We start from the raw sequence: 19,253 nt of genomic DNA, 5'->3' as shown, positions 1-19,253 counted from the left end.
AGTAAATCATTTTTTGAATCTAGAACATAATTTCCTTAGAGTAAACAGTCTTAGTGTTTCTATGGGACTTTTCACTCTCTATATTTTTTCTAATCTCACAAAACATCAAATATTTTCCTTAAATTTTTAATAAGATGTAGCAATGAACATTATTCTATGGAGAGACATTTTATGTTGAATATAAACACTTGGAATGTCCATATTTTCCTGTGATGCTACACTACAAATAAAATACATGCACTCCAAGTGAAATTACATATATGATTTGTTTTATAATAAAAATCCTAGAACTTATAGTTTTTCATTTCTACTGTATATAATCAGAGTTTGAAAAACAACAATCATTCTGTTCTTCATCTAAAGATTCCATAGCATTAGTGAAAAAATTTACAATATCAGAACTGTCTACTAAATCTTTACCACATGAGGTATTTTTTCCTGATGCTCAGGCAGAAAAATCCTTTTCAATGCTTTATGTCTTGATGTTGACCCAGACAGTACCATCCTTACTTTTATGATTTTTTGCATGCAAAACACCTATTTATCACATTCATCCATATTTATAGAGGTTAACGGGCCAGGACTGACATGCTGTCCCTGAGGAGTTTTTGCCAAAGGGAAGATAACCAATGATGGAGTTGTTGGATTTCTATTCATATTAGGCAGAATATCACCATATTCTTGACTGCCCTGAAAACTTGGGAACAGTACAATTCTTCAAGGGTGTCTTACTGAAAAAATCATCATGGTCATCTTTTGGCAACTATTCCAGAAAACACCTCATCTGTTGCTTCCTTTTCAGAGTTCTCACTTCGGCAGTAATAGTTCACTTCTTATTAGCATCACCTGTTATGCACTTTTAGCATTTGAGATTGGCTGGCTTCTTCTTCATGACATATTTCTGGGTTCCTTTTCCTGGGGATCATCAATATATTTCCTCTGGCATCCCTCAGCAGATCAAGAACCTATAGCCATTGCTACCTCTGACCAGAAACCAGGTTTGTGCTTTGGAAGGGATGCAAAAAACACAATGAAGTTTCTGTAATTCCTTTTCCTGCCAGTCTTCATCCTGAATTAAACCAGGTAAATATTCTGAGGAATGCCTGGTCATCTTCTCAGATCCCATTGTCTCAATAATTGGAAATCCGTTCCTAATACCAGATTTCTGAAGATTTTATTTAGCAGAAGATCTAGCTTTTGTTTGTTTGATATGAAATTCATTTTCACTTTCAGAATCAGAAATCACAGGGATATTTTTGTGCTGTTTCTTGTGCTTTTCCTCAGGTGAACTAATGTTTCTTTGGTATTTCTTGCTCTGGTTTTCCTGACAGCCCCAGCTTTACTTCTAATTTTCTTTTCTGTTTTGCTGTATTCACTATAGAAATCTGATGAAGGCTGATATTTATAAAATGACTTATCTGCTTGATCTTCAATTTTCTAGAACTCTGGTAACATTCTTGTATTTTTCTTAACATTTGAAGCAGCACTTGTTTCCTTTTTTAGGGGGTAGGTCTAATTATTAATTTCTGGTTGAAAGTCAGTTAATCATGTTCACTGCAATTTTCCCTGCTGACACTATACTGAAATGTATTTTCTAAAGTTGTTGTGGGGTTACTGATGGAAATTGTGGTTGCATTTAAGCCCAGTTCTCTTTCTTTTTGATCTTTGATTCTGCAAAATCTGCTACTGCTTTAATGGTATCAGAGGACAAATAATACTTCATGCATATTTGATCTATCATTTTTTAGATTTAAATGGTGTTACTAAAATATAAGCTTCCTTCTGATTGAAGGCCACACATTTTCTTTCTTCATCTGAGAAAACCTGTTCTGTTGAAGTTAGTATGTCAATGGGTAAAGTTGATTCTTCTGTTCTCTCTTGCTTCTGACTTTAAAATTTCCTTGCATTTGCTCTTCTTTCACAATTTTTAAGTATTCCAAAGGCAGCTTTGTACATTCTTTTTCTCCAATTAATTCCTGGCAAGATAAGTTAGATTCTCTTTCATTTTGAATAGGACTGTTTATTTTGTCATCTGGGAGATATAGGAGTGGTTTATTGTTCCAAGTTATAATGTTCAAGAGTATAGTACTGCTTTTTTTTTGTTTTTTTTCATGTGCATGCACTGGGGAACAAACCCGGGTCTCCAGCATGGAATGGCATGTGAGAACTCTGCCACTGAGCCACCATGGCCTGCCCAGTACTTGCTTGTTGAAGGACATGTGTTTGGTATTCTTCTGCATCATTTTTCATTGATTTGAACATGTCAGCAACAAACTATCCAGTTTTCTGTTTTTGTCTGGCCTTTCCTCCTTTCTTTTCATCATCTTAATTTTTCTAGAAAATTATCAATGTGTTCTTTCTAATTTTCTGGAAATCAAGACAAACTTTTTTTTGAAATAATGTGCATATCCTGCTTCTTTCATGGAGATCTGGTCTATCATTCCTTTTAATATATCAATGTTGCTGGTAAGGTCCTGAATTTGTTGTACTTTATGCACTATATAATTACATTACTGGGCCAACTTTCTACATCTAAAACACACACACACACACACACACACATACACACACATACACACACACATATCTCACTGACTTTTTTCTTCTTTTTTTTTCTTTGGTTTTTTGGGGGGTTATCATTGATTTTAATCATCCATTCTTGTAGTTGGATTACCTTATGTTTTTTTACTCCATTTGTAATAGTTTGAAGGATACCTGGAGGAGGAAACTTCAAAACATTTCTTTTGGATCACTGAGGTATTGTTCAGTGATATTTTAGAGTGGCAAGTGCAATTTTACATGTATGTCCGTGGAACCTGGAAGATTAGTCTCTCTGGGCATTACTTTTTCATTTTCTTCCTTAATTTCCTGTTTTGAAATCCTTTGCTGTGTCACTATCAGAAACCAATAATTGACTGCTATCATTAGGAGGAACACAATTAGTACTTAGACTGTTAACAGTAGCATTTTGAGATTTTACATAGTCAGAATCAATGCCTTTTAAAACAAATGTTTCATTTTTGAACTTAGTGGTTTCAATTGTATCCTTCTTTGAGGAAAGAATCTGTTTAGACAACTGAGCACTAACTAATGCCTTACTGGGGACTTCTACAAGTGGAACATTTTCTTGTTCTTGGTTCAGAATTGGAAACTCATAAGCCAAATTTTGCAGTGGTGATTACTTTTCTTGCTGACATCATATCTTTGTTTTGCTGAAAAGAAAATACTATTTGATGATTTTAGAGGTATTTTATGGACAGAGGTTGAGGTTTTTTTAAGAAAGAGGAAGCGGGCGGGCCGCGGTGGCTCAGCGGGCAAAGTGCTTGCCTGCCATGCCGGAGGACCTCGGTTCGATTCCCGGCCCCAGCCCATGTAAAAAACAAACAAACAAACAAAATACAATAAAACAAGAAAATGTTTAAAGATGTTTCCCTTCCTTCCTTCCATCCTTCCTTCCTTCTCTCTGTCTTTCCTTCCCTTCCTCCCTCTCTCTTAAAAAAAAAAAAAAAAAAAAAAAGAAAGAGGAAGCTGAATTCTATTAGTCGCTCAGTGAATAATCTAATTGGAATAATTTGTTCTCCTTTTCTTTACAGAGGTAGGTATGCTACAATAGTCTTTTCTCAGCTCTTTAGGAGTTAAAATTGTATTATTTACATTTTGATGGTTCTAACCAACTACCATTTCTTGATGCTTGTTCTTGTTTGCACATAGTAATTTTTCTTTCATTCTTTGAAATATTTTTACTGGTGATTTATAGGCTGCTGTTTTGGGAACCCATCCTTGCTGGGCTTTATAGCACTAATATCAAGAAAACTGCTGGAGGTTGTAGCCTTTGGTAGCATGGTAGATTGAAATAAACTATTATTCTTAAAAGTCATCATTTCTAGGAATTGATTCTTGTTATGATCATGTAATTTTGAAAAGGGTTTCTGATATTTTACCAAATTTTCTACAGGTGTAAGTGTGCCTGAAGGAAAGCTGTCTGGGAAAAAATTGCATGCATGGGCACATTTATCCTTTGCAAAGATGTTCCTCAAGACAAGTGAATTCTTGGATTTTCAAGCATTTTGCAAACATCTTGTGTAAACTGTGATGTTTTTAAAATGCATAGTAAATTAGATGAGTTAGACTGTATCCTAGATGTAACAAAGTGCAGGGAAAGAAGTGGACAAATCAGCAACAAGATTCGTTCTTAAATCTGTATACTATCCACAAGGCACAAACAATGAAAGCAAATGCTAAAATATCCCTAAAGTAGTGCCATTCAAAAGAAATCCTCAATAAGTCAGTTAAAATCCATCTCACAATAGCAGCAGTTCATTTTAACAATAGTATGGCACAGAGTACATATGAAAAAAAGTCATCACAAGACAGCCAAGTCTGCAATGATGCAACATCATGTAAAAATTCCAGCTGCAAATAATAATTGGTCCTATGAATAACAAACTGGACACACTCCAGATGGGTATATTGGGATACCTAATGTCCAAAATGGCAGCTTTTTACAATTATCCTAAGGAGTAGAGCTGGTGTGTAAAGAAAAAGACAGGAACCAAAAATCTGAGCTATTGTAATGATGGAATGTCCCTGGGGATTCAAACAGTATGGCTACTGTAAAGCCATGAGAGGAAGTGCCTTTTGTTCTTGTTTTGCAGTTGTACTCTTCATATGTCCTATAGATACTATAAAAAAAAATTTGTCTCTAACTAAAGTACAACAACAATACTAAAAGCAAACTACTGCTACTCTCAAGAGCTCATCAGTAAAAAGGGTATTAATTGGTTAAATAAGTCAGTGACTGCTAAAGATAAGATGAAAGCAAACTAAGTATTTTATGTGCAAAGAGAGGGGGTGGGAAAAGAGTAAAATGCAAGTAAAAATGCATGTACTGTTTCCTCCCAATCATGTGCTACCAAGGGAAGACTAGGTGAGCCAAGTAAAAGATCATAGTGCTGAAAAGACATTGCTCAAATTAGAGATTGTACAGTGGCACCTTATTTAATATTAACTTATTTTGGTAATCAGTATCTCACTAATTGCTAATACAAAGTGATGCCCATCTTGATTTGCACCGTCCACCCAAATTTCAAGGTATCATGCATATCATAATTGTGCTGCAATTATGTTGCCAGATAAGGGTTGATTACATAGTGATTGACCATTGGGTAAACAGGAAACATGGCAGTTGAAAATAGGTAAAGAAAAATTAGCTGCTTTCTGTAGTCTGGTACCACTGTGAACATAATTGGGTTGTGATGAAGATAGTCACTAGGTAGATGGGGAGAAGCCGCATATACATTGGACCTACTCAGGTATTAAGTGAGTTCATATGCTTTCCTGTTAGTGTGCCTCTGTGGACACTGTCCTTTCCCATGACTATACCCACTGCTCTACCAACTCTGCCAAACGCAATGCTGTATGTTGGCTTTCCATCTCGCCTCTTTATCTGGATGTCCATTGTGCAGTCACCATCGACATTTAGACTATCTCTGATCACTGAGCACTTCTTTGCACCAAGTCAAAACATTGGTAGAGAAACCTTCCTGGTCTTTTCCTACAGTCATATCTATTTCTATTGGCATAATGCTCTGGAAGATGCCCCCAGCCGTGGCTGCCCAGACGTATTTGGCATCGCTGTAGCCGACAATGGTGGCTGCCTTGCAGGAGCCATCATACATATATCAGGTTATCCACCGGGCTCTGCCAACCAGCCATGTTCACACTGCAACCTAGGAGCAGCAAGTACAGTGGCGGTGGTAGGGGGTGCGGGAGGAGGTGGGCTGGGGGCGGGGTGAAGGCGGCTCCGCAAAAGTACCGACAGCCCCCTCCCGGAGGAGCTGTCCCAGAAGAGCTGCTGCAGGACCATAATGAGAACCAGCCGCTGGGTGTCTCCCGGCCAGCCATGAGCCTACAGCGCAGCAGTGGGGCTGGCTAACCCGCGGCAGGAGACTGTGAAATTGCGGTGCCAACAGCTCAGGTGATCGCTACCATTTTTTTTCTTTGTGTGTACTTTATGTGTTGTATCTAAGAAACCATTGTCTAATCCGTGATCTCAAATATTTACACATGTTTTCTTATGAGAATTTTATGGTTTTAGCTATTACATTTGGGTCTATGAATCACTTTGGTTAATCTTTACATAAATATGATATAGGGCCCATAATCTTAGCCTGTTGCTCCAGCACAACTTGTAAAAAAGGCGAGTTTTTCCCCCTTTGAATGGTCTTAGTGTCCATGTCAAAATCAATTGACCCGTAAATATCAGGGTTTATTTTTGAGCTTTCATAACTATTCCATTGTTCCATATGTCTATCTTTCTGTCACAACCACATTGTTTTGTTTACTGTAACTTTGTAGCAGGCTTTGAAATTGCAAAATGTGAGTAGTCCAACTTTCTTCTTCATTTTCATGATTTTCTTGGGTATCTGCATTTCTATATGAAATTTGCAGATCAACTTCCCAATTTCAGTCAGAAACTCAACTGAAATTTTGATAGGAATTGCTTTGAATGCATGAATCCATTTGTGAAGTATTGCCGTTGCTACAATGTTAAGTCTTCTCATTCCATGAATATGGGATTTGTTTCTCTTGGATCTTTAAATTGTGAAACAATTATTTTGTATAGTTTTCAGGGTAAGCATTTTACATAGCTATTGTGATGTTTATTTCTAGATTATTTCCCATGCTATATTTTTATTAAATTGTTTTCATTTCATTTTAATATTACTCCTTGCTAGTGTATATGAATAGTACTGATATGTGTTTATTGATCTTGTATACAATAACCATGTTATACTCATTTACAGTTCTAATAAACTTCTTTATGAATTCTTATGATTTTATATATATAAGATCATGTAATCTGTGAATAAAAATAGTTTTACCTCTTCCATTCCAACCTGGAAGCCTTTTATTTTATTTGCTTGTCAAGTTGCCCTGGTAAGAGTATTCAATACAATTTTAAATGGAAGTGGTGAAAATGGACATTCTAGGCTTGTAATTGATCTTAGGGGAAAAGCTTTCAGTCTCTCAACGTTAATTAGGATTTTATCTGTAGATATTGTGGGGGTGTTCTTTATAAGTTTAATGAAATTTCCACTATTGTTAATTTGCTAAATGTTCTTTTCATGAAGGCTCATTAGATTTTGTAAAATGCTTTTTTCCCATCTACTGAGATGACTATGTGCTTTTTGTCCTTTACTCTTTTGACATGCTGTATTACCTGAATTGATTTTTTGCATTTTAACATTTTTTATTGTGAAATACAACATCTATACAAAAAAAATCAATAAATTCCAAAGTACATTGCAACAAGTGGTTATAGAACAGATTTCAAGGCTTTGGATGGGTTACAGATCCACAATTTCAGGTTTTTTCTTCTAGCTGCTCCAAGATACTAGATATCAATCAGGAATATCAATATAATGATTCAGTAGTTATTCATTTGTTAAATTCTAATTTTTGTGTTTTAACTCTCCCTCCTTTGATCCTTCTACCAATCCTTAGGGATATTTTGACTAAGCCCATTCTAACTTTTCATGTTGAAAGGGGGTGTTAGCAATATGGGATAGGGAAATGGAGTTGGTTGATATTTTTGGAGAGACTGGCCCATCTGAGTTTCAGAACTTATCAGGCCTGTCAGACAACTGAAGGTTTTATGTTTCTGAAAAGTAAACTTAGTGCATGAAAATTTTGTAGAATTTCAGAGCCATTGATTTTTCTTTAAGATTAGGAGGATTGATGTTTGTGATTTGGCAAACCATGGCAATCACTGCAGGAAGGCTTGGGACAATTCCCTGACTGCAAAATCCTTAGACTGTAATTGCTTACCACTTTTCTAGGGGCGTGTTTTCCAAAATTTTCAATGTCACACCTATATCAGGATGTGTATTTGTGTATGTATCCATAAAATAATAAGCACAATGAAGTTCTCAGTCCTGCTTTTCAAATAATACCAAGCTATGCTTTCATTAGATAAGAGATCTTCAGCCACTGCCTCACTATCTCTGATATCCTCACTCTCTCTACCAGTGTGGGCATGGCCAGATCACTGCATATAAAAAACGCCAGGCCTGCATCCCACTTAGGGCCACTTCAATTGCCCTTCCCTCTTTCTGGAATGTTCCCTTCCCCAGATGTGCTTTGGCTAATGCACTCGCATCCTTTAGGTCCATTTACAAATGCTGGCTTCCCAATGGGCCTTTGCTCACCATTCTCTTTTCAATCCTTGTCCCCTCATTGGCCACTCACTAGACACCTTTTCTGCTTTATACTTCTCCGTAGCCCTTCACCTCACCTGATGTATTTTACATATGCTCACTGACTTGCTTAAAGTCTTTCTCTTCCCTCAGAAATATAAGCTCCCTGTGAGCTTATCTGTCCTGTTTATCTGGGACAATGTATGGTATGTAGCAGTTCTGTATTGTGGGATGCAGTGTGTACCCCCCAAAATGTGTTGAAGTCCTAACCTTGATACCTGTGACTTCATTTGGAAATATGGTCTTGGCAGAAGTAATTGGTTAAGATACAGTCACAATGGTTTAGGGGGAGCCTGAAATCCAATAAATGATGTCCTTGTCAGAGGAAAACTGCAGACAGAGAAAGAAGGGGGGGGGTAAAGGTGTGTGAAGCTGGATGAAAGTGGGTGGGGGTGGGTGAAGATGGAGGTACACAAGAGGCACTGTAGCCACTACCCAGGAAAGGCCAAAATCTGGCAGCCACCACCTGAAGATGGAAGAGGCCAGGAAGGGGACTTTCCTCCAGCTATAGGAGGGAGTGGGCCCTGCCTACACTTTCATTTCAGATTTGTGGTCTCCAGAGCTGTGAGAGCATAAATTGTTATGCTTTTAAGCTGCCCACTTTGTGGTATGTTGTTATGACAGCCCCAGGAAATTGTCACAGTCCCCAGCAAATATTTGTGGGAAGAAAGGATTAATGAATAAACTTAGTACACAAGCCCAATACACAATCTGGCTGGTGTTCTAGCCTCCTCTTCTCTGCCCAGACCTGCTTCTGGAGAGCCTGGACTCTGCATCCAGTACTGCCAGAGTAACCAAAGCTTCCAAAAGAAGTCAAGAACTCGATGTTTGAATGTAAAACCTGATTTTCTAAGGGTTAGTTACTAACTTTGATGTATATAAACAAGAGCCATGGAGAACAAATAAAACCCATGTGCAGGCTGAACATGACCCCCAGTTTCCTCTTTCCATGACCTAGCTCAGAGCTCTTGTCAGACACATCTGTGCTGGTTTGAAGGAATGTATGTACCCTAGAAAAGCCATGTTTTAATCCTAATCCCATTTTGTAAAAGCAGCCATTTCTTCTAATCCCTATTTAATATTGCATGTTTGAAACTGTGATTAGATCATCTCCCTGGAGATAAGATTTATTTAAGAGTGGTTGTTAAACTGGATTAAGTACTAGCATGTCTCCACCCATTTGGGTGGTTCTTGATTAGTTTCTGAAGTTGTATAAAAGAGGAAATATTTTGGAGAATAGAGATACAGAGAGAGCAGAGAAGAAGGATATAGCCATGAGAAGCAGAGAGCCCACAAGCCAGTGACCTTGGTAGATGAAGAAGGAAAGCACCTCTGGGGAACTTCATGAAACAGGAATCCAGGAGAGAAAACTAGCAGATGATGCCTTGCTCACCATGTGCCTTTCCAGTTGAGAGAGAAACTGTGACTGTATTCACTATGTGCCATCTCACTTGAGAGAGAAACCCTGAACTTCATTGGCCTTCTTGAACGAAGATATCTTTCCCTTGATGCCTTTGATTGAACATTTCTACAGATTTGTTGTAATTGTAATTTTCTTGGCCTTAGACTGTAAGCTATCAACTTCTTAAATTCCCCTTTTAAAAAGCCATTCCATCCCTGGTGTATTGCATTCTGGCAGCTAGTAAACTAGAACAGATTTTGGTATCAGGAGTGGGGTGCTGCTGCAATTTGCAAATACTGAACATGTTGGAATGGCTATTTAAGTGAATAAGGGGAAGATTCTGAAAGAGTTTGTGAGAGGCTTCATAGAGAAGGCCTAGAATGGTTTGAAGAGACTGTTGGTAGAAACTTGGACTCGAAAGATACCTCTGACCAGGCTCTAGACAGAAATGAGGTGTGTACTATTGCAGACTGGAAGGAAGGTGACCCTAGTTTTAAAATGGCAGATAATCTGGCAAAATTGTCTAGTGGCTTTGGCTAGAAGGCAGATTTTAAAAGCCATGAACTTGGATATTTAGCAGAAGAGATTTCCAAAGTAAACATGGAAGGTGCCACCTGGTTTCTCCTCACAGCTTATAGTGAAATGTGACAGGAAAGAAATAAGCTGAGAACTGAACTCATGTACTAAGATAGCAGAAATTGATGTTCTGAAAAATTCTGGGCTTCCAGGAGGGGAGACCCCAAAGAATGATGCTCCATATGAGGACTTGGCCAAATATGGAACCAGCCAGCCATTTCAGGGAAAGCCAGGATTGAACATGGAGTTATCCAGGAAGGATTTATGGAAACTTCTTACCTCTGATGGGCATAATCCAAGGCTACTGCATAGAAAGTTGATGAGAGTGCTGTGGGACCTGTATAAACAGAGCTGCTGCCAGTCTGGACTGGGGGGTTCAGTGAAGGGACACATTGGAGGAAAAATAACTTCAGAGGCAAAACTCTGGAGGCTGAGTTCTGAAGTCGAGAAACCTCAGGCCAGGAGAGTGTTCCTACCCAAACTCATGGAGAGGGTGAGTTTGCCCCAAAGGCAGATCCACCTCATGACAGTGAAAGAATAATGCCACCTCAGGCCTTGGAGAGGGTGGAGCACATTCCTTGGGGTTTGGGGAGAGCGTGGCTGCCACCACATGGCAGCCACATGGAGGGGTTGAGCATGTACCTCGGAGAAGGCAGAGAGCCCAGGTGCGGCCCTAATGTTTGAGAGGGTGGAGCCAAGAAAAAGGTGGTCTCCCCAGTGTCCCCCAAGGTTGTGTTTGGAGAGAGGCAGGGCTCTGCATAGGCCCTTGCAAGGGGTGGGACTGCTGTTTCAGAAGTCCTAAGGATAAATGACTCTCAGGCTTTGAAATCTAATGGATTTTGCCCTGTGTGTTTTCAAAACTGTGACCCCTGTGTTCCTTCTTCCTTATGGAAATGGGTATATGTATCCTATGAATGCTCTTCTTTTATGTGTTGGCAGTAAATAACATGTTCTGAGTTTTACAGGTTCAGAGCCAGAGGAGAATTTTGCCTCAGGACAGACCATGTCTGTAACTGACTTGATGAGATTTTATAGTTTCTAATTTTGTATTTAAATGTAGTTACTGAAATGGTTTAAGACTTTCTGATATTATTATGGAATGAATGCATTTTGCATTTGGAAAGAGCATGTCTTTTTGGTGTCCAAAGGGTGGAATGTGCCAGTTTGAATCTGTGGTGGACCCCAGAAAAGCCACGTCCTTTAATCTTCATTCTATATTGCTGGGTGGGAGCATTTTCATTGTTTCCATGTAGATGTGACCCATCCAATTGTGGGTGGTAACTTTTGTTTAGATGATATCCATGGAGGTGTGTCTCCACCCATTGAAGGTGGAGTTGCCTACTGGAAACCTTTAAAGAGGAAACATTTTGGAGAGTCCCCTTTTTGTAGAACCACAAGAAAGCCAGCAGATGCTGCCATGTTTGCCATGCGCCCTTCCAGCTGAGAGAGAAATATTGAACATCTTCAGCCTCCTTGAACCAAGGTATCTTTCCCTAGATGCCTTAAATTGGACATTTCTATAGACTTGTTTTAATTGGGACATTTTCTCAACCTTAGAACTGTAAACTAGCAACTTATTAAATTCTCCTTTTTAAAAGTCATTTTGTTTCTGGTATATTGCATTCCATCAGCTAGCAAATAGAACACCACCCAATAGAACCAATCTGTTCTATAACCATTTATTACAATGTCCTTTGAGATTTAATCATTTTTGTATATATGTTATATTTTACAATAAAAATGTTAAAAATCAGTTAAAGTAATACAGCATGTCAAATGAATAAAGACAAAAAAGCATATGGACATTTCAGTAGATGGAAAGAAAGCATTTTACAAAATCTAATGACCCTTCATGAAAAGAATAATTAACAAATTAACAATAGAGAGAATTTCATTAAACTTATAAAGGACACCCACACAAATCTATAGATAAAATCATAATTAATGTTGAGAGATTGAAAGGTTTTCCCCTAAGATCAAGACCAAGCCATTCTCACCATTCCATTCAGAATTGTATTGAAGGCTCTTACCAGGGCAGTTTGGCAAGCAAATAAATTAAAATGCATCCAGATTGGAATGGGGGAGTTAAAACAATTTTTATTCACAGATTACATGATTTTATATATAAAAAAACCTTAAGGCATTCATTAAAAAATCTATTAGAAATATAAATGAGTGCAACATGGTTATTGTATACAATAAAAATGAACAAATATCAGTATTGTTCCTAAACACTAGCAAGGACCAATACCAAAATGAAATGAAACTTAATTTATATAGCATTGAAAATAATCCAGAGATCACATGACCTGAATAAGGCACCACTCTGACTGGTGGACCAGACTGATGTTTTGGGTCCCCTGGAATTAATGTCACTTCTGAACTAGTGTCTAACATACCCTCAAATATCTGATCATTTCCTTTTTCCCAATGCACAGTTAACTTAAATCGAATTCCAGTAAGATCATAAGGAGTTCAGAAATGAAATGATATTATGGATGAATTTAGACTCCCTTGAAGGATTTGGATGTGAATAGGTTATTTACAAAATGACTGCAAGAAATACAGGCTAGAGAGTCCAAAGAGCTATGTAGGAAAAGGCAAAAACCAATAAATGATTCATTAATGAACAGAAACTACGAGGGCAACTTGTGCTGAGTCCTACTAGGGATCTCTGAGGAATTATGTGGGAGACATTTTAAAGCTGTCCTTCCAAAGGATGTGGTAGCAGAGGTATTTATGTATCCATATGGTTAGAGGTTCTGAGGTCAATGTGGCCATATGATTATACCTGGTTGTCTAGTCAGGCAAGCATTGGCTTGACCATTGCTGCAATTATTTGCTGGCTGGTTGATTAACCAGAAGGCTGGTGCATTAAATCATCAGTCAGTTGATTACATCTGTGGCTTATCACATCTGTTGAGATAATCCAATCGGTGTAAGGCTTTTAAGGGGGAAGAGAGACTCTTTCACTGCTTCCTCAGCCAATGAGCCTCTCCATTGGAGTTCCCCCAGGCCCTTCATCAGAGCCACGAGATTCATAGACTGCCCTACAGATTTTGGACTCTTCTATTCCCATGGTTGTGTGAGACCCCTTTTTAAAGCTCATATTTATAGATCTCTCCTGTTGGCTATGTTTCTCTTGAAAACCTTGACTACCAGAGTAATATTGAGGGACTCAGGACAGGCATCACAGAGGGGAGGACATTTGAACCAGACATGGAAGGAATGGGTAGAATTTAACTCAACCAGGTATGGTAGGAGGTGAAGAAGAGAAGCAGGAGGTTGAGTTCAATTTTGATCCACTTCAGACTATTCAGACCACCCAACTCAAAATAAAAAACTATCCATTTAACCAGGCCTCACCTCACTCCTTTTCAATCTTACTTGATCTATTTGCTTTCCATAGCAACTTCTAGCACTCTATACAATTTACTTAAAGTTATAGTTATTATTTACCATCCATGCCACCACCTCCACTTGAATGTAAGTTCCAGGAAGGCAGGAATGCTTGCCTGATATTTTCTAAGTCCCTAGAACAATGCCTGGCCCTTCAAAGTTTCCTAGTAAATATTTGTTCAATGAAAGAATGAGGTTGATCATCTAGTTTTTTAGTTACTGGGCAGTAACTATATGTTTAATAAAGAAGATGAAAAATCTGATAAGAGAATGAAATAAAAACATTAATGAATTATTTTTAGGGCCCATTTGAATCTGAGACAACTTAGACATATTTTAGTACCCTGAGGAAGGAAGGACAGGGAATTGATGTGTGGTTGGTATGGTGCATCTTTGCTGTATAATTTTGATAATCAGCATCAAACATTTGGTATATTTCCAAGGATCTTTCTCCTCAGGAAATCCATCTATTTTTATAATTTAATATACTCTGGCAGGCACAATAATCTCACATTTTTTGGCATCCTCTATCCTCAGGGGTCTCAAGGTTTATGTGCCAAAAATTTATTTCTCATAGAGTTTTGCATTACTTCTTGAAACTGACAGCATCAGTCTCAGAAGCTGATTCTGCTTGGCAGCTCTCACCTACCCAATAGTGCCTTTCACATCATTACTAAACTCAGAAACTTGCTTTCCCCAGGACTCACTCTTCCACCCTAAATTACTACAGAACTCCTCCAACCATGCATGTATTGGCACAGTAAGCAGAGGTGTGGATTGCAAAGTCTTTAGAAATGGACTGTCCTTTGGCATTGGGTCAAAGAAGCCTTATAAGCAAGATTATCTTCTACATAGTACCGGTACTTATGTTAATCCTTAGCTGATCAGACAGACATAATAAAGGTTCATATGAGAGCCAATGTCTATTTCTGACCCTTTGTTAACACCTGCTTCACATTAATGAAGTTAATTTCCCCTATATATGTATTAACTATGGGCTGTGCAATGGTGACTCAGTGGCAGAATTCTCACCTTCCATGCCAGAGACCCAGGTTTGTGTCCTGGGGCTTACCCATGGAAACATAAATGTAGATATATTTAGGGTTCTCTAGCAAAACTGAATCAGTCAGAGATATCTGTAAATATAAAATTCATAAAAGTGCCTCATGCAACCAACCAGATGTAAAAGTTCAGGATCTGTAGGGCAGGCCATGAGCTGGCAGCTCTGATGAAGGTCATTCTCTTGAAGTTCATGTTCTGTTTTCTAGATAGTAAGATCAGTGGGGTTTTTTGGTAATATTCAATAATTTTGGTTTGTCAGTAATTCTGCCTCTACCTGATTAGTGAGGTTTGCCAGTCATGCACTCATCACCATGAAACAATATGACAGCATCAGCTTAAAATTTCAAAAGCCCAGCTATAAATCTCAACATCAAGAAATTTTCAGGTTTTATAGAGTTGTTCAGAAGGAGAGAGTAAGCACTGAATAGATATAATTTAGAGCAGGTGCTACAAAGCCCCCTCATGGACCACAGAATGTGGGAGGGAAGTCATAGATTCTGACTTCAGGTAGAGCAGGCCTTTTAAGGGCCCCTTTGCCTTTTGATGTTAAAGCAGCAAGCACATGAAAAGTTGGCACCTTTTGATGACTTCTTCTAAGTATCTCATTGTCTGACCATTGATGTTACCATTGCTTATTTCACACAGCCAACGCTAATGCCTTTTCATCCTCACCATAACTAAAAATAGACACCTCTTATAATTATTATGTGGCTCTGTTCCTCCCTCCAATTATGAATCTGCCAGAAATCTTCTATATTTAACCACTTCTACATGAGATGGTCTTTGAAGAAAGAACATGAGAAAACATGCCTTTAGTGTTTTCCCTGGTAAACAGTGTGATACTCTTAGTTTTTAATGTTTAACTATAATTACAGTGCAAAACTACTCTTTTGGTACATAGATTCAGTGTAAGGTTATTTTTACTAAGAATGGTTTTGCAAACAAATTTTACTTTGCTTACATTTTAAAAATTATTCTACAAAGAAAACTGTTGCAAACCCAAGACAGATGAGAAAGAAAAACCTAGTGGGGACAGTTGTTGCCTGGGACCCTGGGTGAAAGCAGAGAAAAAGGGATGGATTAGGTTTGCACAAGTTGTTCTGTCTAAGCCCAAGTTAGCTCCAGCATCTACTCAGCAATTAGTTGTGCTTGCTTTAAACTCTCCTTAGTATATGACCCTACCATTAGGCCTGTAATCTAAGCCCAGAGCCACTCTAGTTCTATTTCTTAAAGAACAATAATGTTTTTCTCCTGCCATGATGGAGAAAGTTAGACACCTGAAACACCAGAGTTGGGTGGACAGCCTAGGACAGCCTGCTCTTCATATACACTTCAAACCATCCACTCATTTTAATTTCCTCATCTGCTTTGTCCTATCCCGACCTTTGGTGGTATCTGGTGCTTCTAATTCTTGAGGCTTTCCAGGATGCTGTGGAGGAAAATAAAAATAGCTTATTTCTCATAGTATCTCTCTAAACCCTTAGATTTGAATTTTTCATTCTGCTAAATCAGGTACTATTCTACCACTGACTTTCTATGTTCAGATGATATCACTTAGTTTCAGTATAAATGGAATATGTGTTTCTGTATCTTGTTCTCTTTGTTGTTTGTGGGAATTGAAACCTGAAATTGAGCTTTGTTTCTTAAGGACATTGGGACTTAAACCAGGAAAGAGAGGGATGGTATTACAGAAGGAGGGAACATTATGGTTTCTCATAGCTATTGTAAAGAGTATTTGTGGTAAGCACAATAATGCCCCTTCTCCCCTCCAAAGATGTGCACAGCCTAATGCCCAGGATCCATGAATAGGGTACTTTATATAGCAAAAGGATATTTGCAGATGTGATTGGGTTAAGGATATTGACATGGGTAGGTTATCCTAGATTATGTAGATGGACTCATTGTAACACAACAGTCTTTACAAAATAAAAAGAGGGAGAGTGAGACAAGGAGACTGTGGAAGCAGAGGTCAGAAAGGAGAGAATTTTCAGAAGATATGCTACTATCTTCAAAGATGGAGAAGGTGTTCACAATGAAAGGAAAGCAGGCACCTTCTAGAAGCTGGAAAAGGCAAGGAAATATATTCTTCCCTATAGCCTCCAGAAAGAATGCAGCCCTATCTATCTATTTTGGACTAAATGACCTCCATAAATGTAAGAGAATAAATGTGTGCTAAGTTTGTAGTAATTTGTCACAGAAGCAATATAAAACTATTAAGATACATATAGGAAAAAAATATAGGAGAAAGACCTAAAAATGTAATCAGGGGCAAGACAGTTAAGGGTCCCATATGTCAGGCTAAGGACTTTTAAAGTTTATCCTGAATGAGAATAATGACCATTGAAAGATTTTAAGCAGAGGGATTTCAGTTATGTTTGAGCTTTAAGACAACATTCCAACAACATAGGGCTTCCAAATAGAAAGATATTCAGTGGCAGTCAGATACATGGGAAATAGATTGAGTTTTAAACATACCAACAGATAAAATAAGTGACCAAGAGGAGTGACTATATAAAGAATAAATTTAGAATAAATTAGAGACATTCCCCATCAGTCGCTGATTTCATTCATACCTATGACTTTAACTAAACTTACAAACTGACCATTACAAATACATATTTCTAGTGCTTATAATTTCCTGAGTTCCAACACCTACTCAGTTATTTTCTAGAGATCACTACCCTGATGTTGATAAGAAAAAACTTATCTTTTATCAGTCCTGGTTAATAGCCATTCCCATTGACTATTTTATCTAAGGGACTTAGAATTTCTTGGTTAGATCATGGGGATAGTCCCTCACACTGATTTTTCTGACTCTGGTTTTAACATCTTCAAGTCATCCTCCATCCAAATTGTTGTTAGAGTGGGATCTTAAAGGAAGAGGAGGGATGGATGGAGGGAGGGAGGGAGGGAAGAAAAGAGAAAGGGAAGAACGCATGCAGGCAGGCAGGCAGGCTTAAATACCATGGTTAAACAGTGACATGGTTTCTTTTTACTTTTAGGGGTGTTTTTTCTACACTAATTCTGAAAGAAGTTTTATTTTGCTGAAAAATCATATGTATTAAATTCCCAGTGATTATATTTTCATGAAACATGAAAGAATGTATCAAGTTATTAATACATTTTGTCAGGTTTAAACATGGGAAAGCATATGCATACATGCAGGGATTAGATCTAATGTCACTTAAATAGACACCACAGCTCATCTCATGGGAAACATCCAAAGGGCAGGCATAATTTCCATATGACTACTCATTTGCTTTCTATTCATTTTAGAAGCAAAACCTAAGACATTCTGATTTGTGTTTTTGTATAGTGTTGCCATCAATCCACTTAATTGCCAATGATATTTAAATAAAGGATAGTTGGTGCTAAACCAAAAGTAGAGATAATATCACAGCTTTTAAAAAATTCAAGTTTCAAAATGCATATCCCTATGTCACATCATGAATGTCATCAGCCCCTATATTATGGTTTTTTTACTTGGCCCTAAGTTGGATCTCAATTTCTATTTCTTGGTAATATGCAAACTGTTTATTATTTTTATTTTCACATAAAACATTGAGAGTATTAAAAATCATTGTAGCTGGATTCCAAATAACAATAAGCAATTATTAAACCAAAAGTCTTAAAAATCTTACAGCACTTAACAAAGTCCAATTCCCTAATTGTCCATTACCAATGATCATTTTCCTTTATGTACATTTCATGTGGGTCTGTCTATTCTAGAGTTTATACTTGTAATGAGTTTTTGAATACTGATGTGATACAATAAAGGGTCATATTTGAAAACTTTTCATCAAAATAACTGGAAATGTAATTTTAAATACACCTCACTGATGCAGCTGTCTTTAATTTCTGTGGATAAATAGCAACAAATGAGGCTTAGTTTTTTACTTGTTTAGCTGCTGCTAAACAGAGTTGGTGTTTCAATGGAACTTTTAACTGGATAATAGGCGTGCAGTAAGCATTCTGTGGTATGATAATGAGCTCTATGTATGGATGCAGGGATATATTTTTCACTGTGTTTCTGCACAAGAAAGTATTTGCAATTTATAAATGATTAAGCAGTTTATTTACATGACCACTGGGATGTGTTAAATTTCCTTATGCATTTAAATATACCTATTTTCACACCCACTAGAACCATTATTTAGTTTGCAGTTTCATTAAACTGTATAATGTGTTCTTATTAACTGACAAAGACATTATGTCAAATTAGGTGTGGGTATTTATTACTTAAAATAAAAAAAAAGAAATGAAAGGAAGCTCATGGTAATGCACCATGCTAAGAAATGTTTGAATCCCAAAACAAGTATGAAGAGAAATAACTTTGAGTAAAAATATTTCATCCAAGCATTCAAATTAATGCATTTAATGTTAATGTACTCTGATTACAGAAAAGTATAAGCTATGATTTTAGCACTGGTTTGATAAGACCAAATCAAACTTCTCTAATTTCTGAAATGTGACAGATCACACAAATGGCTACAATCAGAATACAGGAGCCATGGAGTCCTGTTAAAGAAGCAGAAACTCATGTTCTTGCAAATTTC

The 19,253-nt window shown here is 37.5% G+C and overlaps 2 pseudogenes; both read right to left on the bottom strand.

The window, feature by feature from the left end:
• Window positions 1–307: 307 nt before the first annotated feature.
• Window positions 308–5,162, bottom strand: LOC143675663 (mis18-binding protein 1 pseudogene; annotated as a pseudogene).
• Window positions 5,163–5,315: 153 nt separating this feature from the next.
• Window positions 5,316–5,715, bottom strand: LOC143675662 (profilin-2 pseudogene; annotated as a pseudogene).
• Between the last annotated feature and the right edge of the window lie 13,538 nt (window positions 5,716–19,253).

Source organism: Tamandua tetradactyla, chromosome 3 (genome assembly GCF_023851605.1).
Source record: "Tamandua tetradactyla isolate mTamTet1 chromosome 3, mTamTet1.pri, whole genome shotgun sequence".
In the NCBI taxonomy this organism is placed as follows: Eukaryota; Metazoa; Chordata; class Mammalia; order Pilosa; family Myrmecophagidae; genus Tamandua; species Tamandua tetradactyla.
This window is presented reverse-complemented; position numbering and strand designations above follow the sequence as displayed.